Source organism: Ictidomys tridecemlineatus, chromosome 3, assembly GCF_052094955.1.
Source record: "Ictidomys tridecemlineatus isolate mIctTri1 chromosome 3, mIctTri1.hap1, whole genome shotgun sequence".
Taxonomy (NCBI): Eukaryota; Metazoa; Chordata; class Mammalia; order Rodentia; family Sciuridae; genus Ictidomys; species Ictidomys tridecemlineatus.
Genome location: NC_135479.1, coordinates 127,203,778 through 127,220,291, shown reverse-complemented (window position 1 = coordinate 127,220,291; position 16,514 = coordinate 127,203,778). Strand labels below are relative to the sequence as shown.

Here is a 16,514-nt window from a genome sequence, read left to right as displayed (position 1 = left end):
GGTCATGGTTCTTTTCCATGCGATATTAGAGAGCAAACAAAGGCAGATGGGGTCCCAAATGTGGGGGACACATACCCTTTAATATGTCTACATCCTTAACTCTAGTGTGTTTAAAGTGAATTTTGCATTGGCAGTGAGGCCTTAGACCTTAGGCCAGACTACAAAATCTGTTTTCTCCTGTGATCAAAGTCCTACAACTAATAAGCAGCTGGGCATCCTGAAGGATGAACTCAGTCTCAATTCAAAGCCAAAATACCTCTACCAGATCATAACACTCTTGCAACATTCCTTATATTCTCTTCATACTTGAAAATAATGATTATTTTTAAATATCAGGATTTATGATGCATGTACATAAAATTTTAGACCATGTATTACATATTAAAACACAGAAATAACCTTTTCATAATCTGAGTCATCTTAGGGCTCCCATTCCAAGATCCAGAGAATCAGAGTTCAGTTAACATCATTGGCAAACACCAGCTAAGAATTCATCTCAACCTCCCTTTAAACATAAAAAAAATATCTATCGACTGATCCTGGTATATGTTAGTTTCAAAAGAGTTTGTCAATTATAGAACAAGCTTCTCTAGAAAGATGTAATTGACCACCAAGTTCCATGTTTTTAAACACAGATGAACATAGGCTATAGAGGCATGTAACAGAAAACTTCTTTATTTGAGGCATGGAGTAAAATGAGGTAAAAAAAAGGGACATATTGGCAGTACCATGAATAATTGGAGAATTAGAATCTCAAGTTTAGACAAGGAAGAGGTGATGTACTTGGGCAGGCGAATGACAGGAATGCCCATGATGACAAAGTTGTAAGCTTCTGAAAGAAAATTGGTATAGGTGTCAGATAATGTTTAAGCAGAATCTACACAGTTAACTTCCAAAATGTGGAAGTTAACTGTGTAGATTTCAGCTGTGAAGCCAAAGTATCTACTTATATAAATTCCCTCCATTAAGCCATTACCCACCTATATCCTCTAAAAAACACCCCATTTTAGACATGAGAAAAGACAGACTTCTAGATATCATTGGCTTCTCAGCAGCATGTGTCAGAACTGAGAATTGCCCACAGACAGAACTGTAAGAAATTCCTCCTAGAAGCTCCTAGAAGTCTGGTTTGCTCCTGCTAGGAACTATCAGTGTGGAGAAATATTATTTATTCCCCACTTTAAATAAAGAGCCTAAATAAGACACCCCAGGAGGTCCCTTTGTATTGAGACAAAATTGTTTGTCCTTTGATGCTATAGAAAGTCTTCAGAACCTAAGCTTTGTCAACCCAGGTTCCTCATAGGAGCAAGTGCTTGAAGAATACAAGGTGCAAGAGAGCGTATCACAGGACCCAGAATCTGAGTATGATTCAGGGAAGAAAAAAGTCTAAATGGCTCATAATCAGCTGAAAGGTAACTCAAGCTTGTCAGTTGGGAATTTTTTAAAAAAATGGCAGGAGGTGATTTTATTTGCCACATGGACAAGAGATTAACCCAACAAAATTATGTTTTTAATGCTAACACCCAGAGGATTGTGGCTGCAGAGAAACAGTTACCATCAGAGATTTCTAGTGGCAATGCAACTTTAACAGCACTATGTGTTATAATCTGATTATAACTATTATAATATTACAAGTACATATCCCTTTGCTCAGTATTCTTTTTCCCAGGAGCCTTTCTTTGGAAGAAGAAGACTATTTTATGGTATGGGCTGACTTGTGTCCTTTCCCTAATCTCATATGTTGTTGTTCTAGATACTCAGTACCTCAGACTGTGACTCCATTTGAATATAGGTTTCTTAAAAACAGGATTAATGTTAATCTAATTAATTTATGTGAGATCTAATCTAGTTAAGTTTTCTTATAAGAAGTAGCAATAAAGATAAGAGAAACACAGAAAAATGACACTCAAACATATAGAAAGAAAAAAAAAACCAATCTACATGCCAAAGAGTGGGCCACAAAGGAAATCATTCCAGCAAGCACTTTGATATATAGCATCTAGAATTAGGACCAACAAATTTTTCTCCTTAAATCCCCTTTGTGGCTTTGACTTGTGACAGCCAATTATAGTGATGCAGCTCACTAGGACATACATTTTCTATCTCTGAAGAATGGCCAAATGAAAGTGCAATTGAATCACATGATTCTACCAGCATTATGCCCAACTGCTGCAAGAAATGGCATTTGTTACTGGAATAGAATAAAAGCATGTGAGAACACAGCATGTTACACAATGGCCCATAGTGATTTGTTTTATGATATGATACATTTTCAAGAATATGTACAAGAATTTGTGTAACCATCACTCTTTTTTTTTTTTGGTAAATACTTTCCTGGTATTGAAGTCTTATAAAAGGACTAAAAGTACAGTGGAGTTGACTGCTAGATGGGCTACCTGGGACAGTTATCCAAAACAAAAATAATAGCAACAGTGAAGAAATATGTCTTACCCATTTAAATAAAAAACCATATATTCTCTATTCTTTCTACAAGTATGTGAACTGGAGATTTTCACCTATTAGATTGCCAGAGGAGTCATAGAGTCTAGATTCCTTTGGGAATAGGAATATAGGTCCTTCAGAGGTAAAGAGTTAGGATGGAGTTTAGAGAAGTTCCCAAACTTGGTATCTGTCCTGGCCCCATTCTATATATATCATACAACTTTCTACTTATAGAGTTCCTTCTGGAGACTCTTCTTGCTTAAAAACAGAGATATCATTATTGATTGTGTTGTGTACTTGATCTTTCCCCATTGAGGCAGATTTCATAAATAATCCCTGATTATCTACTTGGAACTCTGCAGAGAGATTGTCTGACATGTGGGATAATCTTTAATGTTGTCTATCTCAGCTGACTCCCATTGAAAACTTTTAGTCCCAGATCAAATATACATAAATGTGTATATAGACCTCCATCTAGTGATGACACCAGATTATAGAATGAGGTCATTGGATAAATATCTGAGTAGAAAAAGTATTATCGAATATTTACATATCCACCCTGACAGCCATTTCCAAAGGTACAAACGTAACAGCTGGGTCAAAATTTCAACATGGAATAACTTGTTCCAGCCATTCATTGCAAATTCTCTGGAAATTTTTGTGCTACAAGCTTGGAAAGTTTGGAATCATCAAGAAAACATTTTGCTCTTTAAAGTATCTCCCTTCACATGAACTAGAACAAGGTACTACCTCTAGAATGTATATGACTGGTTACTAGAGTTCTAAGTTCTGTTAGGTTCTAATGCCAAGAAATTGAGGTCACCTCTTCAATCACTTGAACCTCTTCTGAAGTAAGACCATGCCAAATTGCCTTTCAGCCCCTTGGGATTTGTATTTTCAAAGTGGCCATACAACTAAAAGCACTATACTGATTTAATGCAATTGCTATTAAAGTTTCAATGATGTTCTTTTATAGAAATAAATCAGTCATAAAACTTATTTGGAAAAATTAGAGGCTCTGAAGAGCCAAAGCAAGTGACAAAAGTCAAGAATGAGGCATCCTTCTTAAATTATACTATAGAGCTATAGTAACAAAAATGGCATGATATTGGTACCACAATAGACATGGAGACCAGTGGAACAGAATAGAAGAATAAAAATAAAAAACAAACCAAGGCCTAGGCTTGGCCTCCCATGCCATTGCCCTTCTTCATGATTGGAGTTTCTGCTCCCAGGTGCAGTCACCCTGACCCTATGTGTAAGCTTATCTTCATGTTTTCAGTACATAAGGTGCTGAAACACTTAGCAGGGTTTGATAGGACAAGATGGTGCTGTGTGTCTAGCACTAACATACTGCAAAGCGCTCCACTGCTCCTATCATCTTCTTCATGCATTTTTTTTTCAATATATAAAAATACATTCCAGGCCACAAAAAGGATGCTACCATGAGTTCCATTGATACGTACCACATGACCTCAGTCTAGTCTTGTTTCTGCTCAATTACCGTAGCTTTCCTAGGCAGATGTCCCTCTTTACTGGCATCTCTTAATCTCAGGTTTCTCTGCTTGAATGTTGGTTTCCTTTGTATATCTTCCTTTTCATATCTTCAAGTATCACCATATCTGGACAGCCAATCAGAACTCTGACTCTTTTATTTTGCTTGGCCTCCCAAGCCTTCTTTTGAAATCTCATTGCCTGCCTCCATGACTCCCAAACCATAGCCCCATGCATTCCCTACAAACCATCACTATGTGGTTGACACCAAATTCTACCATCATTTTGAGCAATAGGCAAGCCTTCTGAGATCCCTGTGGCAGCTCTGGCTGAGTGCCTGGATAGCTGAGTATGGTGAAAAAAACTTCTTAACCTGCCTCCATATGCAAGCAGGGTGTCTCTATTACCTATTCTTAAAGAAATTTTTACCTTCACAACCTTAAGCCTGGGATGGGTGTTGTCTTAGTAATTCTGAGAAGGCCTCAAGTCACATCTTCCATTGTTCCTGGGTAAAATACTTAGCATTTCTTTAGAGACTAAAGCATTTCCCAATTAACCCAATTTCAGTCAAACTTTTATGGCCAATCTCAAGTTTTTCAAATCTTTGTGCTCTGTTTTCTTCTCCTGATTAACACAGTAAACTTGATTAAGAGTGACCAGCAATAACCATACCAACATCTAAATACTGTACAGATTTGAAATTACCTCCATCAGATTAATTAGTACATCATTTTTAAATTTAGCCTGGCAAAAAGACTCAGCACTGAAGCAAAATATAGCCAACTTTTAACCAGAAATGACATGAATGGCCCCTAGTCCAATTTCTAATTGACTTCTCTTCCTCTGAAACCTTGTGAGCTCAGTCTTTATTGTTCAGCATTCTATTGGCATTCCAGTTTTGGAGCTCCCACCACAATCACCCATTAAGATCTACTTACAACATTCTGAAACTTTTCCAGCTCACATATCTCTAATGTTTTCAAAATTCTTCCAACAAAAACCTCTCTAAAGGCTTTTGAACACATGATCAGGTTCTTCACAGACATAATCTTATTTCTCAGTAAAAATTTCCACTTTAGTCAGTGTTTTCAATGGTTTAACCAAAATATCTGACAAGAACAATGTAGAGGACAAGTTTATTTGGGGGTTCATGCTTATGGTGGTCTCAGTCCATAGATGGCTGACTCAATAATTCTGGGGCTCCAGGAGAGGCAGAATATCATGGTGGAATCCCATGTCACAGGAAATGTTCTCAGGCCATGATCACCAGAAAAGAGAGAGAGGTCTGTGTAGGAGACAATATGTAAACCCTAAGACACACTTCCCAATGGCCCACATTTTCTAGCCACGTCCTATGTTTCTACAGTCATCACCCAATTAATTCATATTAGTGGATTAATCCATAATTGTGTTAAAGCTCTAATAATCTAATCATCTAACCTCTGAATATTCTTAAATAGATTAAATGTCCTGAGTAAACTGTATGACCTAGCAACCATGATGACCTGAATAGCCTCTATGACCTGCATAGGCTTTATGGTCTGAGAAGACTCTGCCCTGCTTAGCCCCTATGATCTGTGTACTCTCTATGACAGGCAAATCATCTGTTATTTTCATAGCCTCTATGATCTGAAATATTTCTATGGCATGGGTAGTTTAAATGACCTAAGAGTTTATAAGGTTTTGGTAGGCTCTAGACCCTGAGTAGCCTGTATGGTCTGTTCTGCTTCCAAGAACCACCTTCATGACTTGGAGATCCTAAACAATATAGTAGCCTCTATGACTTAATAGCCATTATGACTTGCATTGCCTCTATGACTGAGTAGCCTCTATGAACTGTTAATCTTTTGTGACCTGCATAGCTTTTATGGCCTGAGTAGTCCAAATGTTTTGAGAGTCTTTGACCTGTTTAGCTATTATCCAAGTAGCCTCTATATCTTGAGTAGATTCTATAGCCTGTGTTGTATCTATGATCTGCATTACCTGTATGACTTGCTTAGTTTCTGTGAACTACAAAGCTTAGGGGCCTGAGTATGACTGGAGTAGTCTCTATTGCCTCTGAATCCTCAATGGATATAGCTCTATGGTACTGAGAATCTTCTATTGCTAGCCTAACTTATATGACATGCATAATCCCTATGACCTGAGATACCCCTTTAATCAGTATCATCTCTATGCCTGAGTAGCCTCTACATCCTGTATAGCTTCTATAACCTCTGTAGTATCTATGAGCTGAATTGCCTAAATGACCTGAATAGACTACATAACCTCAGTAGCCATTATGATCTTTGTACCTACTAAGACCTATATATCCTCTAAGATCTGTGTGTCTTTTGTAATGTGTGTAGCCCACATGACCTTCCTGGCCTTTATGGCCTTATTAGACTTCATTCACTTAATAGCCCCTATGATCTTTGTACCTTGCATGTTCTTCATCAACTCTATAATCTAAAAAGCCTCTAACATCTGCGTAGCCTCTATGATAAGCATAACCTCTATGCCATTGTGCACCTCTAAGACTTGTGTAAGTTTTATGCCTGTATGGCCTTAAAGATCTGAATAGACATGTGTAGGATCTATGAGCTGAGACATCTAAGGCTTGTGTAATCTTTATCATGTAGATTATTTTTCCTGCATTTATTCTGTGACCTTCATAGACTTTATGGCCTACATATCTTGCTCTTTTATGTGAGTATCTTCTATATTTATATGCCTCCATGGCCTATGTAGCCTTTATGATCTGAGTAACTTCTATGTCCCATGAAACTTCAATGACATGCATAGCTCCTATTGTGAAGCTCCTATCACCTGTGTAGACTCTATTATGTCCATAGCCACTATGGACAGTACAGGCTCTATGACTAAGTAATATCTATGACCTGATTATTTTGTATGACCTGGATAGCATCTGTGTTCTGTGTAATTCTATGATCTATGTTGCCTTTATGGCTTCAGTGGCCTAAATGACCCCTTTAGCCTCTACTGATAGCCACTTTGACATGTGTAGCTTCAATGACCAAGAAAACACTTTGGCCAGCATTTCCTCTATTACCTGTGTAGCCTAAAGAATCTTAGTAACCCTGATCACCTGTGTTTCCTCTATTTTTTGTGTAGCTTGGATGATCTGCATAGTTTCTGTGTCCTGAGTATCCTGTATAACTGTGTATCTTTTATCTCTTGAGTGGTCTAACACAACTGAGTAAAACCTGTGATCTGCTCTCTCAAGGGACCAAGTAACCTCAGTTTCCTGAATGGCCTCTATGACTTGTGTAGCTTTTAGAATGTACCCAAATCTGTGGCCTGAATACTACTTTCATACCCTCTATAAACTGAATCTCCCAAATATTTTGCGTATCTTCTGTTTCCTGAGTAGCCTCTATGGCCCAAATAGCCATTGTGACGTGTATATTCCATAAAATTTGTAGACTCTATGATCTGAGTAGCCCCTATGACCTGAATAAATCTTATGGCCTGAGTAGCATCTATTACAGGGCAGCATCTATGACCTGTGTAGACTGTAAACTAAGTTGCCTCTGTCACAAGCATAAAGTTTCTAAGACTCTAAAGTCTCTAAAGCTTTGTATTTTTAACCCACATTATGACCACAGCATGGTATTTTTGCTACTTCAGACACAAAATGAATTCATTCTCCAATGTGTACACTCAGGCTTACCTTAAGAAACATAATGGCAGAACACATTAAAAGGAGAAAAGCAGTCCTGAGATCCATTAGCTGGGTGCTACTCGACTATGCTCAAATGTATGGCAAGAAGCTAGCCCTTGGTGCTCTCCTACTGAATAATTTCATAGAACATCAACATCAGACAAGACCCTTCATGCCAATAGTGAGTCAACATGAATACAAGACAACTCTATAATCACTTGTGAACACAGACAAAATCCTGAGTATTGTCTTAACCACAAAAAATGACCAAATATTCCCTACTTTGGCTATTACCAATGATTGCTGCTGCTTCTTAAAAATTCTTTACCAGGGCTGGGGTTGGGCCTCAGGGGCAGAGCACTTGCATAGTGTGTGTGAGGCACTAGTTTGATTCTTGGCACCATATATAAATAAACAAATGCCTATTGACAACTAAAAATATATTTTAATAAAATTCTTTACCAATTGTAGCCTGTCCTTGTGATACCATCGGTTATCAGTGACAAGTTCTGCTTCCTCACATGTTGCAGTTTGAACATTAGAGAAGCACATCATTTTGGGTGCATAGGAGACTCCCTGCTGAAGTTAAGTCTCCAGAGAACATTACAGAATCCCTTAACCCCTCTCCTCCTCTCTGAAGGGTGCCAAGCTGAAAAGCATAAAATTCAAAGGTTTTTCTTGACCAATCCCCACTGGACACAGTGTGCACTCTCTTTTCCTGAGTCACCCTTCCAATCAGCACCTGCCACATCACCTACATAACCCTTCTTAAGCCAAAGCTTGCAAGCTCACACTCTCTGCCATCTTCCTCTTCTTCTCTGCCCTCTTCCTCTTCTTTCTCTCCTATCTTCTACTTTCTTTCTCTCTGCCTTGTGATGCCAGATTCATGGGACCCTGATAGACCTCCAGAAGCTTAATCTGATGCAATCATACAAGAGTCTTTATTGCAAGCTCGAGCCTGGACTCAGAACCATTTCTCCAATGCAGCAGTCCCGAGGAGTGAGCCCTGTGGTTAGTTCAGTGAGATTTTATAGGTTTGGGGGGGATACTCTATGTGTCACAACATCACAAAGCAAATCATTCCACACCATGGGAAAGTCAAACAACAACTCTTAACATTGATTAGCACATTCACTGGCAGGAACAAGTTGGGGAAGGGTATTGGTTAGTACAAGAGGGGGGATTCATTTGAACTGATTTGTTTAATCTGTGAGGGGTATATGTGCTAAACTACATGGTTTCCTAACATGTTATCAACCACTGAGACTACTGTGGGGTCATCTGGCATCCCAGGTATTTTCCCTGTCTCATGCTGATTGGTGGTTGCTAGGGGGTTGCTATGGGTCCTCACCTAGCCTGAGTCAGGGACACCTGGCACCACAGATCTCTCCTGTATTTGCAGACAAACAACTCAGCAGGGTGGGAATGTGCCTAGGAGTACTCTGTGGGTTTTTCTAAAGACAAAGGTCAAGCCTCCTCCCTCTGGACAGGCCTTGAGGTAGAAGCTGTTGTAAAAAATGGAGTCACATCAGTTTCTCACTATCTTCTTCTACTGCAGTCTCTGCTTTCATCCTCTTCTCCCTGCTCTCTTTCTCTCTGCCCTCCTCCTCTCCTCTCTGTTCTCTGCCTCTCCTTTTCTTCCCCTTCAATCAGCTTCCCAATAAAATCTCTTGGTTGAACGTCTGTCTCCAGTGAGTCACTCACCTTTCACATCAAGGCAAGCAAATAAAGAGGGATTTATTTAAAAATCTGTGTAACACAGATTTCTCCCTCAAGGGAGAAGGGGGCCATAGCTGGTATCCTGGTATCCTAAGAAGTGAGGTGTTCTGCCATTTTTGTATGTCCTAGGCTTCCTTTGTTTTCCTGCCTTTTTATTTATTTATTTTTTGAGTTGTAGCTCCACACAATACCTTTATTTTATTTATTTATTTTTATGTGGTGCTGAAGATCAAACCCAGAATCCTGAAATGGTAGCCACAACCCCAGCCCTGTTCTCCTGCCTTTCCCCCCTTATCTTTCTCCTTCTTCCCTATGTGACTAGGCCCAGCACTAGGCCTAGGAATGTTTGGTGGGATGGCCCAAAGGTGGGAAACAGGTGGGCTGAAGGGAAAAGGGCAGGATGGAGTAGCCAAGGACACATTAGCAACCTGATAGCTCCCTGTAGGGAGGAGCAATTCCTGGGACAGGTTACCTTGGCAACAGGATGGAGCAGGGATAGATTCTTGATAAGGGTGGAGGAAGGGCTCTGAAGGAATTAACATTTCAATCCCTCAGGAGACAGTGTCCAACTTCTCAGACTTACTCAAAATTAGTCTCCTTGGTGTGACCTAAGTCAATTTACCTATCTATACTGACTACCTGTCTAATTCTGGCTTCACTTGGTCTAATCTTTCATGCTTCCAGATCTATTTCACTTTTCCAGAAACTGAATCTTTCAATCTTCCATAAACCAATCAGAGAATGCATTCTCTTTTTTTCTTTCTTGCAGTGATGGGGTTTAACTCAAGTACTCACCCATGTAAGTGCTCTTCCAATATGCTTGTTTCCCTGGCTGAAGATATTAGTTACAGTTACCCACAAATCCTCACAGTAGTCAATGCAGAGCAAATGGCCAAATCCAGTTTTGTTTACAAGAAACAGGACACTGATACTGAGAAAATGATATTGAGTCAATTCATCAAAGAAGGGCTGAAACAGAAACCAGAATCTTTAAGCTATAGTCAAGACCTCAGGACTTCCAAGCTGGGTTTGGCTCTACACTTGGAGCTAATTCAAGGAAGGTCTTAGAATTCAGACTTAAAAATCCCATGGGCTGGGGATGTGACTCAAGCTGTAATGTGCTTGCCTGGATACGCGGGGTGCTGGGTTTGAACCTCAGCACCACAATCAAATAAAATAAAGATGTTGTGTCCACCGAAAACTAAAAAATAAATATTAAAAAAGTCTCTCTCTCTGTCTCTCTCTCTTAAAAAAAAAAAAAACACAGAGTGGAGGGGCAGTGGAGGAGAGCACAGTGGTAGTCAGTGTTCAGCTCCATTGGGATCAGTAGACATCAGCTGAGGATTCATCTCCATTATTACCAGGCCAAATGCTCTGCTCTTCAACAAACTATGCACAGTGCTGAAGGTCCAGGCATTTTGCTAGATGCTGGCAATGTAGAGGTGAAGGACATCACTGCCCTTTAGTCAGATCAGTAAGGCAGGTGTGGAGACAAAGGATGACATCAGAAATCAGAAATGACACCTGACCTATGATGTGCCCACTCCAAGAGGGTGAGTAGCAAATATGGCCACCTGGAATTCATCCTTTTTAATCAGTGTTTCTATTCTTTCTGGTGAGACAATTAATTAGGGGAAACATTAATTGGCTTAAGCAGACAAAAAAATAAATATTTTGTGTAAACTGGAGACATTTCATATCGATAAGTGAAATAATATTGGGATTTATAATTTTCATATAGAGATGAAATTGTGAAATCTCTACCTCATACCCAAAAGTAATATAAGCCATAAATAAGGACCTAAATATGAAAATTTAAATTTCACTACAAGAAAACACAGAATATCTATGACATTGCAATTACACAGAATTATTTTTTCTTTTTTTTTTTTTGTATGGGGGAGTGAATCTAGGGACACTCAACCACTGAGCCACATCCCCAGCCTTTTTTTGTATTTTATTTAGAGACAGGGTCTCACTAAGTTGATTAGGGCTTGCTAAATTGCTGAGCCTACCTTTGAACTCTCTATCCTCATACCTCAGCCTCCTGAGCTGCTGGGATTACAGGTGTGTACCACCATGCCTAGCCAGACAAAATTTCTTAAACAAATTTTGGAAATCATATATTATAAAGTAGATGTCATTGGAAAAAATGAGGCATTTAACCTTATTGAACTGTCTACATCTGTTGATCAAATACAAGAGGTAAGTTTAAACTGGCATTACTTTTGGAGAAAATATAGTAACAAAAGACAAATATACAGAATACTAATAAAGCATATGTATATTTTTAAAGTTTTAAAGTTTTTAGATTAAAGAAAAAAGATTTTGACTTTGTTAAGCTTAATTTATTAAAGGTCACTAAATGTTTATAACAAACATTTAAAGTCAAAAAAGAGGAAATGAGTTGGGCACAGTGATGAATGTCTATATTCCCAACATCTCTGGAGGCTGAGGCAAGAGGCCATGAGCTCAAAGCCAGCCTCAGAAAAGTGAGGTGCTAAGCAATTTAGTAAGGCCTTGTCTCTAATTAAATTGCAAAATAGGGCTAGGATGTGGCTCAATGGTGGAGTGCCCCTGAGTTCAATACCTAGCACCAAAAATAATTAATTATAGAAGAAATGAAAACAATAACCTACTCCCAGATTACTTACTCTGGGCCACCAGCCAAATCTCTTGCAATTCAACATTACCCATGAGGGCACCATTGTAGTGGCCCTGGGTAGGAACAAGAAGATCAAGTGGGCAAATCCAGAAGCAGGAAGAGACAGAAAGGAGAGCCTGAGGCAAAGTGCAATTTCTCAGGTTTTACTAAGCTCTGAGTTTTAGCCCAAAGCCAACCCAGTCCTCCTCCTTCCCCAATAGGTCTTTATAGTTCCTTCTTTCTCTTTCCCCTCTCCCTAGCACCTTTTTGACAGCCATATCCTTTGAAATTCCCAGGTCCACTTGTGATACTCACCAGTCCAGCTAGGGGTGTATCCAGATTTTGTGGAAGAGGAAGCTCACGCAATTGGGGGAGGGTTAGAGGAATCTATTTAAGGAAGACTGAAAAACATTAAGTGTGCAAGTTACAAAAACACATGGCTAGGGGCTTTCTCAGAAGCTCTGAGGGCTCATTAACTTTATTAGACTGATTAGTTTTATAGGGAACTTTCCTCCTACTGCATTCTCTAACTACCTGAATGTTCATTTCCCATCCATGGGCAGAGCTCTAAACACTTGCATTGGAAGGATAAAGGAAATGATGGAGAGGAAGATGGCAACTATATTAAGATCCCTCAGAACTTTGTTTCAGTTGGAAACTGTCATCAGACTGAGCGACAATAACCCCACTTAGAAAATCCACATTCCCTGTGGGCTTTTCACCTGCTTCACAGAGCCTCTGGCCTCCCGGTGTTTTGACGTTAGCTGTCCACTAGGTGGCATCAGAAGGTCGAATACCCCGGACTGCTTTGGGAAGGTAAAGCGCTAAGCACCCCTAAAAGAGTCCTTTCTCTTTTCCTTTAGCTACTGAAGGGCGCTGCTGAAGTCTCCTTGGGCCTCTGTGGAAAGAAAAACCAGTTGCACCAGGCATCAGAGTGGTCAAAAGGTAAACTGAGGCAAATGAAACTGGAGAATACAGCTAAAGAGCTGCTCTTAGGAAGGAGGCAGGTGTAGGGGCAAAGCCTGAGCTGTTGTCGAGGTTTAAACCTGAAGACCCACCTTGAGCACAGTCTCTACTTCTCCTAGGGCCGCTGTATCCAAAAGGCTAAAGGCGGGTTTCATCTTCTCTGGGATGGTTCACCTGTGGCTGTGGTCTGTCTCCTCACTCACCCGAGGCCTTCTGCTCCTTTACTAGGGCCGCCCACCTGCTTACCCAACACCTACTGCAAGCCACATATCCAGGAGGAGCCTCTCCCATCTGATCACAGTAAGCAGGCCAGAGGGAGTGAACTTCACCAGGTTCCCAGATACCAATCGCAGTCTCTCAGATGAATCCACCTAGAAGGCATAGAATCTGTGGAAGCCTTTGGATTCACCCTTTGGAAGCCAGCAGAGAGAAGGTGTCACCTGAAAAACAAGGTGACAGCATCATCACCATTGGGGGCAAGAAGCAGATGCCAGTGTTCAGGGTCTGCTTCTCTCCAGCATATGCAGGCATATGGCAGAGCTCCAGTCGCTGGTATGTGAGCCAGTGTTAAATCTATATAATAACACAACCCTATAGTAAGTGTTGGATTCAGGCTGCTGTGCTAGCATTCACTTTTTCACTGAATCATAACTGAATGTGGGAATTTCCTTGCATATGCTGTCATTTAACTCTCACTGGGAAGAAATCTGTAATCCTAGTGTATCAAATGAGAAAATGTGCTCACAGGAGTTAATTAAAATTTACCCAAAATATTAAAACTCTCACCCCAACCAATGTCTTAAGTTTTGAACTTTCTAGAGTTTTGGGGTTGTTTGTTGTTTTTCTTCAGCTCCCCAAATGATTCTAATGTTATGAAGGGCTGAGAATACTGCTCGAGGAAAATGTAGTGAGTTCTGAGTCTCCTTATTCCCCCCATGTTTCCCAACTTTCTATTTTTCTACCATTGTTTTCTGTGTTCCTTTTCCTAGAAGCTCCTGCAACTCTCCTACAATTTTAGAATCTCTTCCTATGTTCTCAAACCATCTATATTGGAGACAAGCCTGGAGCCAATACAGCAGCAGTCCCTGACTGCCTCCCCCATCCCAGTCCCACACACTCTCAATAGGCTTAATTAAGTTCCTTCCACTCCAATACAGACACACTGTTAGGATGGCCAAGGACTGGGAGAATGGTGCTGATCACAGCTCCCAACTTGCTCTTGCATCTCAGCTCAATTCCACCCCCTCCCCCGCTTTGGTAAAGAATACAAAAGCTGCTGCAGCTGAGTTCTATCACTAGGACCACAGCCCTAATGACCTCATTTAACTCCAGATGGGCACAGTGGCAAACAGGCCTGTAATCCCAGCTGCTGGAAGGAGTGAAGCAGGAGGATGGCCAATTCTAGGTCAGCCTGGAAAACATAGGCCTTGCCTCAATATTAAAAGGGAGTAGGGGGCAAGATGTGTAGCTCAGTGGTAGAGCACCACATTCCCCATTAGGACAAGTATCACAAAACAAACAAACAAACAAACAACAACCTGACACTCATTCATATTATTTTTTTTAATTTTCATACAAGGATGTATCTGCCTCCAGATTCAAATTTTGAATATGTGACCAAGAAGCAAACGATTCCAATTTAAGTTGAATATGATGAAAAATTGGTCCCATAATAATCTCAATGTCAAAAAGGTAACTGGTCTCATATGGAGAGAGGAGAGACAGGGCCAACAGGGAGAAAATGGAAGAGGGTCCTTTGCAGAAACTTCCAGTTGGCTGTGCACCTAGAGAAGGGGAAGAAGCCTGCCCTCAGGTCCCAGGAAGGCAGTGGGTGGAGCAGTTGCAGGAGGTGGTCCTAGAGCTCTGCCCAAGCAACATAGTTGTGGTGGTTGAGCTAGGACCCACAGATTTCCCCGAAGGCCACTGGGCTGGGGCAAGAGAAGCACAGCTTTCCTAGATCTTAGATGTTGTCCTAGTCTTCCGCAGCCTCTGGAACTGCAGATGTGGTCGCCTTTTTGTACTTCAGGCACAGTCACCTGAGATTACTGTGTCTCCAGGAGGTGATGCTGGCTTCCATTGGCTCCAGTCTTTATGGCAGTTGGGCAGCTGCTGAGCAGAAGGCTGCACTGAGGCTTGCAGAATCGTTCTGGGCAAAGTAGCAAGGATGCCCTCTGCGTCGCAGATACTGAGTGAGGTTCCCCTTACCTCTCACCCTTGGAAAATCATTTCCAAACTCCCAGGACCCAATTTGCAGAGTGCTCCTCAAACTCTTTAACGTGAAAAGGAATAACCAGCCCATCCATTAAAAAGAGATTCTGATTCAGTAGGTGAAACCTGAAAGTGCAGTTCTTACCAGCCCTTGGGTGAAAAGCCCACAGAAAGGGACCATAGCACAGAGTACTGGTAGACTAAAAATCACAGCCAACATGTCCAGGGCCTACATGGAAAAGCTTTTTCTATTTTCTTTTCACAAACCAGACCCTGATGTTGGCTGCTGCAGCACACCAACAACCACTATAGAAAAGGGAAGAGAAGTTCTTTTCTTGGTGAGGTATGAAGAGCTGTGATTTCTTGTGCCATTAGGCAGAGAAGTATAAAGGAAACTCTGCGCTCTTGATTTCTACTTTGGATCAGTCAGAAATGCTTATCATTGGTATGGTGATGTTCCAACATCTGCCCTTTCAAATGTTTGGATATACTTGGGAAATAAAGTTTTATTTTAGGCAGTGAAAACATACCTCTTAGTAACATCATTTTAATTTCAATGGCCTTTAGTGATTTAAAAACACCCTTTATAATTTATCACTATCTCCTACTTTATCTATGGCTTTAGATATTTTTCTCTATTTTCTAAAACACCTTTTCATAAACTTAGAACAGTAATTAGCAATGGGAGATAAACAATTTTTGTCTTTTCACGCCTAATGGCAGGAAAAGAGTAGAGTCCATTTATCCAAATGCATTCAATTGAGAATCAAAATTGTCCCCCCCCCTTTTGGAGAAAAAAGGAAAAGAAGGTTTATTGCTTTGCTAGCAAAGAGAAAAAACAGGGGACTCCTGTCCCAAAGGCTATGATCCTGCCCATCAGCAGTAACAGGGTGCTTTTATAGAGGTGATTCAGAGAAAATGAGATTAGGGAGGAGAGATCAGCAAGGAGAAGATCAGGGAGAAGAACAGGGAAAAGAAGGTAAGGGAAAAGATTAGGGAGAAGAAGGTTGGGGAAAAAAAAACATGTAAATTACAAAGCCCCAAAGGATATAGTCAAAGCATCAAATGAACCCCTGTTACATTTCTCCACTGTCAATTTCTAGCCTCCATTTCAATGGAAAGTGGGAAATGACATCTCCAAGCTACTTTCTGCTGAAATGGGGAAGTAACCTTGTCTCTATTTGGTGGGCTGTGGACAGTTAAGAGCATTGAGCATCAGAACAGTCCAGAGCTCCACTGTGGCAAATGGCAGGTGACAGGACAGGGCATATATAGAGCAGGGATGCAGCCACCTTGTATCCTCAGCATAGAAGAAAGTTCCGTCATTCATGAGAGAGGCTCTTTTGTCATATCCCACCCTCTGACTTTCATAATGGC

The 16,514-nt window shown here is 40.6% G+C and overlaps 1 long non-coding RNA gene across 1 annotated transcript in view; it reads left to right on the top strand.

The window, feature by feature from the left end:
- Positions 1-13,657, top strand: part of LOC120885565 (uncharacterized) — a 41,890-nt gene extending 28,233 nt beyond the window's left edge. Inside the window, exons 2-3 of the long non-coding RNA XR_013435720.1 lie at positions 12,827-12,908; positions 13,158-13,657. This is a non-coding gene — a long non-coding RNA (uncharacterized LOC120885565). The remainder of the gene's footprint in view (positions 1-12,826; positions 12,909-13,157) is intronic.
- The last annotated feature ends 2,857 nt before the right edge of the window (positions 13,658-16,514 follow it).